Genomic DNA, 15,171 nt, shown 5'->3' on the forward strand with positions numbered 1-15,171 from the left:
ACACTACTTCAACAGCAGGAAGTTCTGCAGCGTCGTCTCCAGTACTCTTTCCCCAATCGGCCACCGTCAAAAATCAGGTCAGCTGCTGTTTGCAGGGCATTTCTGGTCACAGTCTCTGCCTCTTTCAGTCACTTCATCTCAAAGTTAACTCATAATAGAAAAAAGTTTTGATTCAATTCTGAACAATAAAATGCACACTAGGGCAACAGAAAAGTATTAACATTTTCACCTTTATTTGTAAATGAGCTCTCATCTTCGGCTCACCGTCTGTTTCCACGGCTTGTTTTTCCAGTTACAGGTTGCTAGCCTGAAGTCAGAGGCTAGAGCTCGAGGGGCACCAGTGAGCATCAGGTGTGGATGACCAGGAGCCTCACTTACTCAGCTTCTACTGCTCTGTCTGGCTCACATCAACAACAACTATTACTTGCATTTATGTACTTTAGGGAAAGGAACCTGACGTTTTTACCTGGTCTGGCTGACCTGTGAGTCCAGCCCTCGTGCCAATGTGTTTGACCCTTAACTGCCCTATAACGCAGTTCAGCAAGCCATTCCGTTGGCTTGGATCTGGGTGGCTAGTGATGGGCGATTAATGCCAGCAATATCCACATCTAGGCACATTTAGATATCATCTTTAATGTCGTCAAACATTCCAAGGCAGAGAAAGCAAGTCAACCGTAACTTTTAAGTAGTTTTCACAGATAGAGGACAAAGTTACTGCTCTTAATTGTAGAATACTGCTCCTTTTAAAAAAAAGTACAAGCATGATTCCATTTTTTAATCTAAGCTTCAGCAGAACATTGTCTAACTGAATGATCTTTAACTGAAGTGGAAGAAAGGGTTTTGTTTATTAATGTGAGGGAAGCAAAGGAGGAAGAGGAAGTCCAACGCTATAGGAGCCTTTGATAATCATCTTACTTTGAAGAATAGCAGCAGTTTTACAGATAGTTAATTGTAAATGTTTGCAAACTTGGTAGTCGAGCAGTGACAGTCTGCTGCATGCAGCAGGTGTTTGTGCCATCATCTTAATAAATGAGCCATTGACAAGCTGTGCACTGCAGTAAGTCAGACCAGGAAGAGGGAAAGAGATTGTAACTGCCTTTACTATAGTATTCTTTGGTGTCATAAAAAACGGACTCTTTGATGATAAGCAACAGAACTCAGCAATACCACTTCTCCTGGCTCAACTGACAGAACTCAAAACACTGACCACACAGTACAGAGGAGAGTTTATATTATAGCAGCTGCCTAGCACACTGCTGTTCCACTATTGATTGAACATTGCATTGCAGCACCAGCCTCAGACTTAGAAGACTTCTCACGTTGTAAAACACATGAGGCAGACAAAGTGTAGGTCTGTATCCGTGTCTTGTTTTCCCTGGAATAGGTCGTTAGCCTGAAGCCGGAGGCTATAGCTTGACGGGCGCATGGCCAACGAGGAGCCTCTCCCACCCTTACCACCAGCCATAGGCAGGTTGGAAGGATTTGCAGTTTGATAGCCAAGCTGTGGGCCACATTATAAACACACCTTCCATGACCGTCAGGTCCTGGGGTTGGACATAAACCCGGGATTTCTGGCTGAGAGGCAAGGATGTTACCCACTGCTCCACAAGACTTCCCACCACACCTTACTCCTATGTTAATATCCGGGCGGGGAAAAAGAACAGGAAGGGGAGGAAAACTGTCAATTAGAATAGTCCTACAAGTAGTAAATCATCCTCAGGCACTTCACAGGAGCACTGTCAAACAAAACTTGATGATGAGTCACATAAGGAGATATCAGGTCAGATGACCAAAAGCTTGGTCAAAGAGATAGACTTCAAGGAGTGGTCTTCAAAAGGAGGAACTTAAGGTTGAGAGGCAATGAGGCTTTAGGGGGAAATTCCGCAGCTTAGGGCCTTGGCAGCTAAAGGTGCGGCTACCAATGTTACCTGTTAATGTCATGTCAATTACATTGTTAAGGTTAAGAGAAATGGGTGACGGGTATTAATTGTATTTGAGCACATACAAATACGTGGTCCGGTATGCTAGATGCCTTCTGCAGGTGGGTGCCACAGGGGCTGCGGTGCATCATCACCCCTGGAAATATTTTAGTTCAGTTTTCTAAGTTTTCCTTCAAAGTTTTTATTTTTTGTTACAGTGCCCCATCAGGGGCTGTTCACCCCTGCCGATTTATTTTGATTAATTTATTGATTTTTGTTTTACCAAAAAGAGTCTATAAATAGGGGACAGCTGGGACACTGGGTTGAGTGGGAGGAGAGCCACAAGACTGAACAAGTCATTAAGCCTTCTCAATAAAGAAAATCTCTGTCTTGGTTTCAGCTTCACCAACTGGCTTGGATCTTATTAACGTTACTTTCTATTCATGAAAAAGCACAAATCATACATATCCATAAAGTGTTAACTGGGTGACTGAGTACACAGTCTACTCCTGCTGCTGTATTCTGTGTATGGAGTCATGGGACTACTACATCACATCCAGTCTCGGTGGTAGTGATTGACTTTAAGAAATGTTCCCTTAAAAGGTACATGCACATAATATCAAGAAAATCGATGGTGCAGCAATAAAGGGATGCACAAGGAGCCAGAATTGGAGGAGGAGATCCTGAAGGTGGGTGGTTGTAGGATTTGAAGAGTGGAGAGAGGTGGGGCGTGGCCAAAGAGAGATTTGAAAACAAGGGTGAATTTTTTTTTAAACCAAGGCAACGTCAACCAGCAAACAATGAGGCAATAGGTGATTGGGCCTCAGTGAAAGTTAGGGCACAGCAGAGTTTTGGAAAACTTCGTGTTTCTGGAGGGTAGAACATGAGACATCAGCCAGCTGTACATGAGAATAGCCAATTCTGCAGGTCACAAAAGCATGAATGAGGGTTCCAGCAGCCGATGAGCTTCTGCTCACAATCCAATTGCCCGAGCTGGAAAGTTTACATGGCAGAGGCATAGAATCATTCTCTGCCATCTTGCAAATAATGTGCATGGAATTCCACATGTAGAATGATTGTTGGAGAACACTTCAGAGTGCAATCCCAGCAGGATCCAAAGCCTTCAGGAAGGGACAACAGAAGAAAATGGAACAAAAGCAATTTAAAAGCGTTTGCTTCCAATTTCATATTAAAAGAGAGGATTGAAGCAACAAGATTCCCCATCAGGAAGTAACAACACGCAGAATGGGGAATGGAATATTGAGCAGATTTTACACTGAGTTTTCAAGGCAGGAAAAGGAACAGGAAGATCTAGTGTACAAGCTTGCCACAAGGTAAGCACCATGGTGAAAAGGTCATCTCAACCTGAAACGTCAAATCTTTCTCTCCACAGTCTGACCTACTGAGCATTTCCAGTATTTTTTGTTTTTGTTTCAGATTTCCAGCATCTGCAGCATTTTGCTTTTGTAATTTTCTATGATGAGGTCATGATACTAGAGAACTAACGGGCATGTAAAGTTAAACTGGGGCTGGCTCAATGAAGAGATTGGTATTTTGTTTCCCTTTATAAATTGACTTTAGCTTCAGCATCCTCATTAGGACTTCAGAGTTTTGTAATAGGGAACAGTGTTCACCATTTCGGTGCATGTTGTATATGCATGTGGGCACTTTATTCTGCTTAGAGAGAGAAAAAAACTCCTAAACTGAGAGGAGGTTAGCCTTTCTACAATGAAACAAGAGCTCCTTAACTTGGTGAACGTGACCTAATTCAAGTCAAGAATAATAGTTCCAAGAAAGGATGGTCTCGGAGTCCTTCACATCATACTCTTTGATCAGAAGTAGCAACAATTGTCAATTTCTTTATGTCAATATTCAATTTAAAGGAAAACTAACTTTTTAAACTTGCCAAATCTGATCTCTCAGAAACATCGGCTAGAACGACAACTTTGAGCCAGTGTTTCACATGGCTAAACGAGGCAGCTATTTCCAACTGGGGAAGATTCCATGAACCACAATGAGACAAACAACCAGTTAATCAGGGACTTTTGTCTGACAATCGACTAAGCTTCTTCACATAATGCAAGGAGGTCATTAATAGCTACTTGAACCACCAAAATAAGCAAGTGGCAGATCAGTTTGAACACCTAATACAAAGGACACCACCTCCAACAAGGCAAGACTCCCATCAGGAACTAAAATGTCAGTTAGGTGTGCCCTCAACTTCAGCAGGGGACATAAGGTCAAGAGCTACTAACTTAGACACAATTACACTGGATAAACAGAGAGAGGAAGTCTTGTGGTGTAGTGCATAGCATCCCTGCCTCTAAGCCAGAGGTCCACCAGGAGCTACTTCAGGGCTTGATGGCCAAGGAAGGCGCATTCATAAAGCAGCCAAACAGGTTGAGTAACAACTTGTAAATCCTTCCAACATTCCCAATGGCAGACAGTAAGAGTGGGAGCAATTGCTGGTCAGCCATATGATGGAAAGAAATTGAAGTCTCTACCATCACTATCCATAAGCTTCGGGATACAACATACATGTAAAGTGCATGTTACCACAGCAACTCGGACTTCTTGGGGGGGCCGGTGTGGACGAGATTGGTGCCAACAGCATGGGGCTCAACCCCCATTCTGGCCGAGATGGATTCGGACCTGCCTCCTTGTCCTACCCACAATGGAGGTCATGGTACTGTGGGTCGGACCTGTCTGCGAGCATAGACTAAAGAAGAGGAGGAGGAAGACAATGCTGAATGCCATTTATCACTTATCACAACCCACGAAGTCCAGTTATTACCAAAACACACTTGCCAGTCAAACACTGCATATTTATTTTGTTACAAAGGGAAGTTTAAGAATGGGATTAGCTTGATGCAATTAGCAATGCCTCTCATATTGAAATGTATTGATAGCAAAAGCCAATGAACCTTCCACTTACAATAAGAAATGAGAATTTGTACTCTGATATTATGAAAATTCAATTTTGAAGCCATCAAACCATCATTAAGCACAGCATGTTTTTAAAATATGCAATTGTGGAAACTTGGCTTTTTAACGGAGCAGTTTCCAATGCCATTAAAAAGGCTTCAAAAACAGAGAAGATATAAAGTTCCAGAGAGAAATTAGAAAAAAAAATTGCTTAAAAATAAATTTTTTTTAAACAAAGGCACAGTAAAAGGCCAAAAAGAATGGCTTGCTGTGCTTGAAATTTACGTTCATTCAGACGTAAAAGCAGAAAACACGCAGGGGGTAATTCCAGCCTAACTCACCTGCCCATCACGACTAAACTCCATAGTCGGTAACATTGGGCAGAATATAAAACCAGGACTGACCCAAACTTGTGGTGGGTTTGCCGCCTGGCAATTTAGGTTAAAATAACTCTTTCGTTCTCTGCTGTTTTGTTGGGGCTGAGTGGAGAGTGATGTCAGTGAGCTAAGTTATATTTTGGCTGATGTAATCCAGGAATGACACAAATTATTGAGGAAATTCATGCATTCATGTTTTCGCGTAAATACAAGGTAGATTAGTTATATAAAGCATATTTCTGTTGTGCAGCACCTTTATCAGATGTAGTTATGTTTCCAATGTACAGCAGTGTAAGAGATATGATGTAATACACCACTTGACTTCTGTATGCTGGCAGTCTGAAGAAAAGCCCTACGCAGTGAAAAGCAATCCTTGAATAAAAAAGTGTGTTATTGTGTTACTGATCCCGTCTTGAGTGGTCTGTGCCTTTGTGTGCAGTTATGTAGCTATCGCAAAAGGTTAACAACATAATTTTCTCAGAGAAAAATGGCCAAGCTCTGCTCTTCTCCTATCGTTAAAACTTTCCAGAACATTCTGGGCCAATGACTGAAGATAGTAAATAGGGGACTGACTGGTGAGATTCAATCACTGCCTCAACTGGTTGTATTATCTATAAATATCTGTAAAGAGCTAGGAACTAATTGTTATGTGTAAGTGTTCTGGGGCCACATTTCACCGCTGCAGTAGAGATTCATGTGATGAGTAACAGAATCAGTTCAAACTGGTCCTTCTTTTGTACAAGGTAACATGGAGAGTTAAAGATAAAGAGCTCTCATCTTTCCAAGCTTAAAGTATGATTATTACCAACATCTAGGAACCAATAGACAACAAGAACTCATAACAAGGACATCAAGAAATACTAAACCAGAGAGCAATTGGACTCGAGGGTGACATTGCATCCAAGAATGACCATATTCTTTTACCATACAGTTCTTTTCTTCTCCTGTTTTGATTTAATTTTATTCCTTTTTTTTTTGAACCTTTGCTATGCATCCATCCCAGCCCAAAGGCAAGTTGATCATCCGTTCCTCAATCTTCATCGATGCTGGTTCATAACTGCTACTTCTAAACAGTAAATGGATTATGACCTAGGGAAACTCAACACTTTGGGAAAATTCCACTTAGAAACTTATATAACACATTCATTGCATTGGACATCCAGCACAGAAACAGGCCATTCGACCCAACCAGTTCATGCTGGTGTTTATTCTCCACTTGCACCTCCTCCCACCTAAATTTATCATTACAATCCTTTATTTCCTTCTCCCTGATCACATACTTGTCTAGTTTCCCCTTAAATTCATCTACACAATGTGCTTCAACGATTCCCACTGGTAGCAAGTTCCATATTCTCACCATTCTTTGGGCAAAGAAGTTTCAGTGGAATTTCCTTTTGGATTTCTTGGTGACTATCTTATATTGACGGCCTGTAGTTATGCTCTTCCCCACAAGAGGAACATTTTTTCTGTATCCACTCTATCAAAACCTTTCATCATTAAGGTGTCTACGAGGTCACCCCTCGGACTTCTCCCAGCGCTCACAATGAGTGTCTGCAAAGGAGAGCGCGAGAGAGCGTGAGAAATAGAGTGGTAGAGAGATTTTAAGAACAGAATTTCGAAGTTCAGGGCCTGGAGAGCTGAAGGCATGGCTTTCATGTTGGAACAAAGAAAATAGAGGATGGGTAGGAGGCCAGAATTAGAGGAAGATAGGGTTTTTGGGAGTTGTAGGGCTGGAGAAGATTACAGAGAGAGGGACAAGGCCATTGAGAGATTTGAAAACAAAGATGAAAATTCTAAAATCAGGGCATAGCCAAAGTAGATCAGCGAGCACAGGAGTGATAGGGAAAACAGGATTTGGTGAAAGTTAGCACATGGGCAGCAATAACCACCTTTCATCCAGGATCCTTTTCTCCTTAAAACTGCTGAAGTAAGGTTTGCTTCAGAACATACGTAAACCTAACTTTTCCATGGAAAAAATGGTGGAAGGATGCTGAAAGGTAATACTCTGTAACCTCTCCAGTCCAGAAATTCCAGATCCAGAACCACCAATTGTCCAGGGATTTTTTTTTTTCAGCAGACCACAAATGGCTCACAGACCCACCACTCAACTGTTCAGGTGCTGCAACAAATGGCAGGTGATGGCAAGGCACGGTGGCTGTATTAAGTGGGAAAACGCAGCCCAGGGTTACAAAGTCACTCGATTTCTCTCTCTACACTGTCTCTGTCGATCTACTTCACTATCTCTCTCAGACACTCTCAATCTCTTTCTCCGCCTCTCTCTCTCTTGAATTCTCTCTCTTGCTCTTAGAGTGATAACATGGAAGATACAGTATTTGGATAAGTAAAACAATTTTTATTACTGCTTTATAATGTTTTATCACCATTTTATATTTCAGGTAAATAATTATAACTATGGAGTTTTTCCAGTTCTCACGCTTGTGGCTTGTCCTTCTAATGTCATTCTGTAATCCAGAAACTTCCAAAATCCAGAAATGGCTTTGTCCCAAATATCCCACATTGGAGAGGATACAGTGTACTTGTGATCAGGTGATTGTAAAGTGCAATTTTTCTATCTCTTGATTTAAACATTAAGCATAAACATAATATTTCAGTGCATGCTGGGTTAGCAAATTTCAGCCAGATCCACAGTGGGAATGCTAGAACTGGTCTCTTTTGACCATGAAACAAATCCATGTGTGTGTGTGTGTGTGTGTTTGTGTGAGTGAGTGAGTGAGAGTGAGAGAGTGGGGAGAGAGAGGAGAGCACGCGAAAGAGAGAAAAGAGAGAGAATAAATGAATTCTTTTGAACTTCTGCAATTTGTCTTGTGCCATGTTCCTTTTCGGAGTTAGTTCCAAGTCACCACAACAGCTTTAATAAATGGTCTTGCTTACTGGAATCAGTCTTTAGCAAACAAAACCCCAGAGCTCATCTACAACTTGTAATTAAGAAACCAGCAGATCCTCTATGAAGCCGTACATGAAGAGAAATGTAATTAACTACAACATCAAGTGCCTTTTTTTTTCAATAGAGCTGAAAAAAAAGACATTTTGTCAAAGCTTTTCATCTTGCACTCATCAGGACAAGCATAAGAATACCAATGTCAGGGCAAGCAACAAATTTATACTGTGTGAGAAGAGTGCTGATTGGTTGGCAAGTGGAGTCTGATTGATAGAGGCTTTGCCATGGAGAATGCACCAGTTAATGGTGACTGACAGTTTACTGCCAAGCATTGTTTGAAATTTAAACCAAGCAACTTGACTCTGATTGGGTAAAGCATTGCCCTGAGGAATGAATCAGCGAATGGCTGTCACTTACTTTGTTTAGCTGAAACAGACACAATGTGTGTACGTGTTCTTTCTGTCTACAAAGAAGAGGAACCTGTGGATTAATATATGTAGCTTCCAGGGACATGCTGTTCAATACGATCTGCTAGACTTTGGGACAGAAAGCCTACATACCTAGCATCACACTGGCACTGAAATTCGTATATTACATTACTCATTTGTGCAATAGGGAGAACATCCTTTTGGCTTGACAGCTACATCCTGTTAGTGACGAGTAACACTCATGTTGCTACTGCATAGGAGCAGCATGAAACAGCTTCATATTTGCGAAGATCATGCAGGACTTGCATATCGATAGCAATGCTATATCCATGTGCTCATTTGACATTGCTAACCTATTCACCAATGTTCGACTTAAGGAAGCCATAGATATTTGCACTGCAGCACTATATCATGGCGATCTAGACCCACCACTATTGCATGAGTCAGTATTCATTGAGCAACTCACGCATTGTAGTTCAGTTTTAACGACACCATGTATGCCCAAATGGATGGTGTTGCCATGGGATCCCCTCTAGACCCAGCTCTCGCAAACATCTTTGTTGGATTCCATGAGAAATGTGTCTTTGATGGAATGACACCTAAGCTCCTACCCCTTGCATATTTCCAATATGTGGATGATACATTTGCTATATTTAAATCCGTAGCAGCATGTAGTAATTTTCTTACATGTCTTAATGGGCTCCATCCTGCATTCAAATTCACTGTTGAACTGGAGCTGTCAAATTAACTCCCTTCCTTGACGTACGAGTTGAGAAATCTGCCAAGGGTTTCTCTACCACGGTCTACCGCAAGCCTACCTTCAACTGGTCAATATACACATTGGGATTCTTACAGTTCTACACACTAAGATTCTCTTTATCAGCAACCTCGTAAATAGGGCCCAAGCTATTTGTTCACCAGGCAAGCCTGATGCTGAAATAGGGCTCATCAAAGGCATCCTGTGGAATTCTGGCTACCCTGATCAGATCATTTCACGCTGTATATGGCACAAACTCATGAACAGGCCCAAGGCCATCACGTTCTGTCCTGAAAAGTGCCCAGTCTACCTCCGATTACCCTGGAAGGGCAAGGTATCTCAAAAAATTTGAGCAACAGGTGAATCTAGCTGTTTCACGCTGCAGTCACAACATGAGTGGTATTCACTACTAACAGGATGCTGCTGTCAAGCCAAAAAGATGTTCTGCCTATCACACAAATGGGTAATGTGTTGTATGAATTTCAGTGCCAGTGTGATGCTAGGTAAGTAGGCCGTACATCCCAAAGACTAGCAGATCGTATCAAACAGCACGTCCCTTCTGCTGTTCACAACAGACAAGGTACAGGCCGCACCCAACCAGTCCGTGCTTGCAAAACTCAAAACACAGTGTCCAACATTAGATGTGATTCCCCGATTGGACAACAGTTGCTAAATAATCCTCAGTGCACTAAAACTTACGCTGACAACCAATTTAAGATTGTCAGCCGGGCTCGCAATGTGGTGCATTTTCACGTACTGGAAGCTGCATATATTAATACACAGGGCCCTTTTCCTTACAGGCAGAAAGAACATGTACACACATTGTGCCTGCTTCAGCCAAATAAAATGTGATAGCCATTCACTGAATCATTCCTCCAGGTAGTGCCTTGACCAGAGTCAAGCTGCCTGGTTTAAATTTCAAACCATGCTTGGCAGTTAACTTTCAGTCACCATTAACTGGTGCATTCTCCATGCCAACTCCTCTACCTGCGTCCACTCGCCAACCATTTGGCACTCTCTTCTCATACAGTTTAAAGATGCTGCTTCCCCTAACATTGGTATTTTTGTGATTGTCCTGATGAGTGCAAGACAAAAAGCTTTGACAAAATGTTTTTTTTTAAGCAATGCACAAGTTCTGTACCACCAAACAACTATTTGCCTTTTATTTCTTCAGGGCTACATCATGAATGTCAACACCAAGTAGGTCAAGGCCAGAGAAAGAAGAGGGTTCAGAGGAGTCATATTTGACTCGAAGTGTTAACTTTGTTTCTCTCGCCACAGATGCTGCCAGACCTGTTGAGTATTTCCTGCGCTGTTTCTAAGGTAGAAAGGAGAGGCACTAAGCTGCCCAAATTGCTAAGTTAAAATTTCCCCGTTTTGTTTTCAATTGTCTCCCCATCCTCCAAATTCAATGTCAGACCGTGATTACAACCTTTTTAATACCAGGCTCCACAACGAGTTTGAGGAATGGCAGGCATCCATTTTATCTGAGAGAAACATCAGAACTGCCAGAAGTGCCAGGTACATGCCAATTAACGCGGCACATTGGACGGACTTGTGGATTAGTGCTCCACAGAAAGGACATGGCTGATGAAGCAGTCCCCGGTTGAATCACACCCTGAGTTCGGCTGGGCTCTGGAAGAAATGGCAATGGCAGAGCCCGTCTGTATGGGGGCAAGTGAGAGAAGGAATAAAAATACCACAGTCCAGCAATTTAACACAATCCCCCTAAGAGGAATGTCTCACAAAGGGGTCATCAAACAGACTGCCAAGAAACAAATTACAAACCTAAAGAGCCAAGGGGAGTAACTGCCACTCCCTTTTATTGGAAGTGGAATAGAGGTTGTCTGATTTTTAAAAATGGATGGTTCTACCCATTGCAATACCATGTGTCCAATCACACGTGCATTAATGGGGGCACAGAGGAACTTTTCCCAGGGGCTCTACTACTCCTTTACCTTTTGATCTAATTACCCGAGTTAGATAAATAAGCTAATGGAACACGCCAAGCTTTCATTTGGAACTTTTTCAACACCAAGTATTTGTAAAACATTAACACCAGAGACATGGAGGAGGATAGAAACAGGATTTTGAAGACAAAGCTTGGTAGGACAGAACTTGTGAATTGATTTATTAAAAATGAGACCTGCTGTCAAAGCTTTTTGGCTGTTCGCAGTAGGCAGAGTACTAGCTGTACTCAAGCCTATGTTTGCAAAACTCAAAACATAATGTCTAACGTTAGCTGAGATTTTGTGATTGGACAGCACTTGAACAATCCCGAGTGTGCCAAGTATTATACTGACAGCCAATTTAAGATTATCAGCCAGGGTCGCAGTGTGGCTCAAATACACTTAATAGAAGCCACATATATTCATACGCAGGGGCCTGTCCTCTGCAGGTAAAAGGAACACGTCCAGACATTACACCCTCTTTGAATAAAACAAAAGCTTTGGGGACAATAGTACCCTGGTACTTTCACCATGGCAACGCCTTGACTAGAGTCGACTTGCCAACCAATCAGTACCTTTTCTCATGCAGTGTTAAGTTGTTGCCCCCTTTGAAATTTGGCATTCTTGCATCTGTCCTGATAAATGCAAGACCAAAAGCTTTGACAGCATGTCTCTTCTTCTCAGCAATGCAAATACCAACTATTGAAAATCTCCCATATTTGTTTCCACAGAAGTTATACTGACGATGCAGGACAATCAACTGGTAGTTGAACAATCAACAAGGTAGTTCCTAAGAAGAGAGCTCTCACAATTAATGCAAATCTATGTGGCATGATATCTGACGCATACTCAGTTAGTTGTCCATGGAGACAATTTCTACACATCCTGGTCAATTCAGGTTTTGTTCAAGTAGGCACACATCAAAATGACAGAAGGCTTCTTTTGGAATTCAGAGGTCAATAATGGGAGATTTTTCATGATCCCAATTAACTCGAGCTCCACTCCAAAAAAAAAAATGGATGTTGAGCCAAGGACTATTAGGAGGAAGTACCAAAAGCTTAAGCAAGGAGCTAGATTGCATTGCAGGCTCTTCAAGGAGGAGATGGAGGCGGTGAGGTCGAGGAGCTTTTGGAGGCATTCCCAGGATGGCTAAAAGCACAGCTAGAAAATGGTGGGACAAACGGAGGGAGAATGTACAAGAAACCAGAGCCTGCGGAATGGAGAGTCCAGTGGGGGGAGGGGGAAGAGGGCTGGGGGTGTTACAGAGATAAAGGAGGGGTGAAACCATTAAGGGGTAACAGCATGAGAATTAAAACTTTACTTTGAGGCATTGGGAGACCAGGAATGAGTTCATGCCAAGACAGATGGGGGTAATGGCGGAGTGGGACTTGGTGCAGAACACAGTTTGGGCAGCAAAATTCAGAATGAGCCGAAGCTTAAGGGAGGTCGATGACAGAAGAGGAGTTTTCAGGAGTGCACTAGAATAATGCAGTCTGCTCGTGACAGAATCACAGATAAGGGGATGGACTGAGCCAGGGATAGAGGATAGAAATATTGCAGAAGTATAATATAGTAGAACTGCGAGACTTTACAGATACACAGCTGCTTGGAAGCAGTTGGTAATTTCTTTGTTCAAAGATAAAGATGAGACAGGAAGTCTATAACGTCATGGATAAGTGAAAAGAACAATAGACTTGCAGACACTTCCAGTCTAAAAGGAAACTGTATACAATGAATTATTTGGGACTGTCCCCCTGGCACAGCCTCCATGACAATGACATAATAACAGATTTCAATGTGATTTGATCACACTAAAAATTTATCAACGACTGTCAAAGTAGGAATGTTTATGTTACAATTGTATAGGCTGTTGGGGAGACCATACCTGGAGTACTGTGTACAGTTTTGATCTCCTTAAGGATATAATTGCATCCGAAGCAGTTTCGAGAAGGCTTATTCGACTGATTCCTGGGATAAAGGCGTTATCTTATGAGGATAGGTTGGACAGGCTGGGCCTGTATGAATTGAAGTTTCAAAGAATGAGAGGTGATCTTATTGATACACTTAAGATCCTGAGTGGACCTGACAGGGTAGATGCTGAGAGGATGTTTCCCCTTCTAAGAGAGACTAGAACTAGGGGGACATAATTTAAAAATAAGGAGTCTCCCATTTAAGACTGAGATCAGGAGAATATTTTTCTCGGAGGGTCACGACTCTGTGGAATTCTCTTGCCCAGAAAGCAGTGGAGGCAGGGTCGTTGAATATTTTTAAGGTTGAGTTAAACAGATTCTTGATTAAAAAGGGAGTCAAAGGGTATAGGGGGTAAACAGGAAGGTAGAGCTGAAGCCAGCCATGATCTTACTGAATGCCAGAGCAGGCTCGAGGGGCCAAATGGTCGCCTCCTGCTCCTAATTTGTATGTTTGTATGTAAAGTTTGTCAAACAGCCATTTCAAGATGCACCTCTTCATCACAATATAAGTACTATAGCAAAAGAACACAATAACATAGTCACAGAAAGAACACTGCACTTCAACATTTCTCACACTCCTTGAATCCTATTCAGATTCTTGAGAAATTGTTCATGGTTAAGTGAAACTAGCTGATTAAATATATTGTTGGACTCTGTTCAAATCTTACAAATGATGCAAGACAAGCTACTGAAAAATTAATCTTACAAAGGCCTCATTAGTGAGGAGGGAGAAGGAATTATAGAAGCTGGTGATGGTTTTAATAGTCCTTGCTCCATTTCTGCTGATCATTTTCTAATACTGGCAGCAGAGGCAAGTTCAGCCAGATCATAATCACTTTCTATCAGATTGAACGCAAAGCCCTCGATGATGGAATTGTGGGGGTCAGGGGTTGATGTTGTTGGCATCAACCACTAGGTGTTCGCTTCACTCCAGGCTGCTCTCAGATGAATGAACACAGAAGCCCAGAATTCCACATATTTCAAAAGTTAAAAGATATTTCAGAATAGAATCAACAGCTTTTTTATTTAAGTGAATGTATTTACATGGAACTCCAAGAGTTACCATTATCTTCAATGTTGAGGCATGCTCAGTCGGTACAGTTTAGTGCTGAAATGTTCTCAACTCTGCCTCTGTAATTTGAGTAAATTGCAACAAAAGGCTCTCACTGTCCCGTCTAATTATTGCAGAAGAGACACGTTGTTGAAGTTTTTCATCTTGCACTCATCAGGACAAATGCATGAATGGCAAATTTCAAATGATCACAACAATTTATGAATTATATTGTTGATATCTCAAATTTGGTCCTTGTAGCTCTGTCTCCAGTATACAGTCGGTTGATTATACAGAACATGTTACCGAAGATTTTTGTCTTGCATTCTAACCCCCACGCACCGCCCAAATTTCATGAAATCGCCATCCCCTCAATGCTCTTCCTTACACTTCTAGTCTCCATATTCACACTTCAAAAATGCTGTGAAAGTAAGGTTTGATGGAAGCACGCAACTTGAAGCCACTTCTACAATAAAAATTATGTAGACGGAACATTTTGAAAGACAAAGGATTAAGCAACTATCACAGACAGAATGTATTTGCTCTCTTACTGCCCATAATCAAGATGTTTTGCATGGAAAGAAGCGTGTATTTTCTTAACCTTAAGGAGTGTGTATTCTAATTAAATAATTCAGCAAACTTTCGTGAGTTTAATATAAGGAAATTTATTTATTCTCATAAACTTACCCTGAATTAACGCAACAGCACACACTCAGTCTTGTGCATGTGCACGTACACACTAAAATTGGATACAGATAAAGATTTACAGATTACAGTTACTTCAGTCTCTGATTTATTATTTCTGGTCTCCCACATGGCAAGCCTGTGTTTTCTTGAATGGATTCGATGATTTAAAGTTGAAGTGAGGATCTTGTAAAGCAAAGGGTTCACAGCAG

General features: G+C 41.7%; 1 protein-coding gene across 4 annotated transcripts in view; it reads right to left on the reverse strand.

The window, feature by feature from the left end:
• LOC121292720 (alpha-(1,6)-fucosyltransferase) overlaps window positions 1–15,171 on the reverse strand; it is a 748,838-nt gene that overhangs the window by 709,836 nt on the left and 23,831 nt on the right. The gene's annotated exons all lie outside the window — the stretch shown is intronic.

This window comes from Carcharodon carcharias, chromosome 20 (genome assembly GCF_017639515.1).
Source record: "Carcharodon carcharias isolate sCarCar2 chromosome 20, sCarCar2.pri, whole genome shotgun sequence".
NCBI lineage: Eukaryota > Metazoa > Chordata > Chondrichthyes > Lamniformes > Lamnidae > Carcharodon > Carcharodon carcharias.